Below are 2,696 nucleotides of genomic sequence, written 5' to 3'. Positions count from 1 at the left end.
ATGATGAAATATGATCAGAAGGTTACTCATACGCCGTGTACCGTACATGTTCATACACGAGCACGCGTTTTCTTCAAAATTTAACTATTAATTACAAAAAGCACAAAATATCCACCAATTTTTAATAATGTTGATATTTTTGGCTATAGAATAGTTCGTTATATTTTTTCAACAGCGTTGGCTAGCTTAAGTATGTAATTGGTGTGAATTCAAATGTTTAAACCAACAAGGTTGGGCGCAACCGAATTTTAAATACCCGGCGCAGGTATCAACTATCGTGATTCCAACTTTCTCCGAAAATTACCGTTATACGGGTAGCCGGTGCAATTTTAGTCCGATTTGAATAATTTTCAACGAATTAATTTTTCGTACCAAGGTTATTAAATGCACCGAGTTTGGTAGGAATTGTTAAATCGGTTACCGAGATACACATTTTTGGTCAGAAGAAGGCGGATCCACGCCCAAAATCCAAAAATTTATAATAATCTAATTTTCTGCTCAGTGGTTATTGCAATAATCGATTTTGAGTCAATTAGCTTTAATAGTTACTGATTTACCGTAATTTTGGTGTTGCTGTACCTTACTGTTATATGGGAGGTGAGCGTGGCTATTGTACGATTTCAAAGATTTTCAACAAATTTCGAGTTGGTAAGGATTATTGAAACGGATACTAAGATACAGTATTTCATCATTATTTCAGGTTTCGCATTTTTCGAAAATACCGTTACATGAGAAGAGGACGGGTTACAGTCAGATTTCGCCCATTTTCAATACCAACCTACCTTGGTTAAAGGGCAGCCTTTACACCAAATTTCGTTGAGATATCTGATATTTTTGCTCAATTTATCATGTACACGGAGAGAAGGACGGACGGACGGGCGGACAGACATGGCTATAAATATTTGTCTATATCTATCTCGACTCTTGAGGCTGTTACAAACAACCTTCATGCGAACAAAGTTCTCGCTCGGGTATAAAAATAGTTGTCAACATATTTAGTTACAGTACATTTTCAACGACTAATGGATAATTTAAACAGATCCTAGAACTAGATCTGTAGTTTTAGAATTTAATAATAAATCGATCCAATTGTTTCAAAAGTAAGGCTTACAAACGTTTTTTCAGGATTCTTAAGGATTCTGAACTTGTTATGAACATCACAATATAGTTCAAACGTCTTAATATTTTGTTTTTGCATACTTTAATGTGTCTAGAATAAATAAGTTTAATATTTTAAACTTTTAAATAATATTGGTTTTTGGCCATCTTTTAATTTTTCTGGTGGTTCCCACTTTCCAAAACTTCATTTCTGACAGAATTTTTTTAACAAAGAACCAATGTGCAGAATTTAGTTATGATTATTTCTGAGAAAAAAATTTCGATATATTTTTTTGTGAAAAACAGGCGATTTCTGTTGGTATTTTCATCGTAATATAGGTCACGAGTGACCTTAAATATTTTAGTTAAGAAAATCGAATTGGATCTACCTGTGGAAGCTGTACATATCGCACACCCTCTTCAAAAGGGTTACAACTCAAAATAGTACCTTCGTCAGATAATGCGAAAAACTATTTCGTAGCACATGCTAATCAAATGTGCAAGGTCGACTTCACTTTAGGTTTTTTTAACAAATTATAACAAAAATTTTCTCCAGCGTTTGCTGATAGGTAAATAAAAGCTCTGCGTACCTTTTTAGCTCATAATTTAAGAAATGCCAAATTTTGAGTAGTGACTCTTTTGAAGACGGTGTGCGATATGTACCTACATAAACCTCATCTCTTACCCTTTTAAATGACGTGCATGTTTCTTTCACTAAATAAAACTTGTGTTATTTATTTCTTTTCCTTTAAGCCTGATTTCTATGTTGTGTAGTCCGTATTTCTTCTAGGTGCTACAGGGCGTATGAGTAATGCCATAATGCATACAAATGTATGTATGTAATATGAAAAGTTTCGAAGCTGTTCCTTACAACGATTTGCTTTACGCATCACATCTGTATATTCGTTTATTGTCACTGCACTTGTCGTGTTGATACCTTATGTACATATGTACATACATATGTACATACCTTTCATCGATGTACTTTCACAAAGGTTATTTTTGCAAATGTCAGCGATTTTGGCTAAGTGAATTTTATTATTCATGTGACGTGAACGCAGTGAATTGAGACGAAGTTTCATGAATAAGAAAATCGTTTTAGTACCAAAATGCATATTTCGAACTACTTTTTGTTCAAACGTTTTTGTTTTTGCTTTGAGTTTTCTTTAAGGTTGTAGTTTAATGGCCTTATTCATAAAAAATAAAGTAGGTTTAAAGAGCTTTATAAATTGACGTTTTCATAAATTTTTATACCCGAGCGCACTTGTGCACAAGGGTATTATAACTTTGTTCACATAACGGTTGTTTGTAACAGGCAAAACGAATCGAGATAGATATAGACAAATGTATACATAAATGATCAGAATGAAAAGAGAAATCGATTAAGCGGTGACTGTCTGTCCGTCCGTCCGTCCGTCCGTCTGTGCACACGATAACTCTAGTAAAAATTGAGATTTCTTAACGAAACTTGGAACGCGCTGCTGTAGGACGGATGGTATTGAAAATGGGCAAAATCCGACAATAACCACGCATACCTCCCATATACCGGTAATTTTCAGAAATACGAAAACTGCGATATTTTAGTAACTACTGAAGAT

The sequence above is a fragment of the Rhagoletis zephyria genome, unplaced genomic scaffold (assembly GCF_001687245.7).
Source record: "Rhagoletis zephyria isolate East Lansing unplaced genomic scaffold, Rhagoletis_zephyria_1.1 Rzeph_scaffold_05875, whole genome shotgun sequence".
In the NCBI taxonomy this organism is placed as follows: domain Eukaryota; kingdom Metazoa; phylum Arthropoda; class Insecta; order Diptera; family Tephritidae; genus Rhagoletis; species Rhagoletis zephyria.
This window is presented reverse-complemented; position numbering follows the sequence as displayed.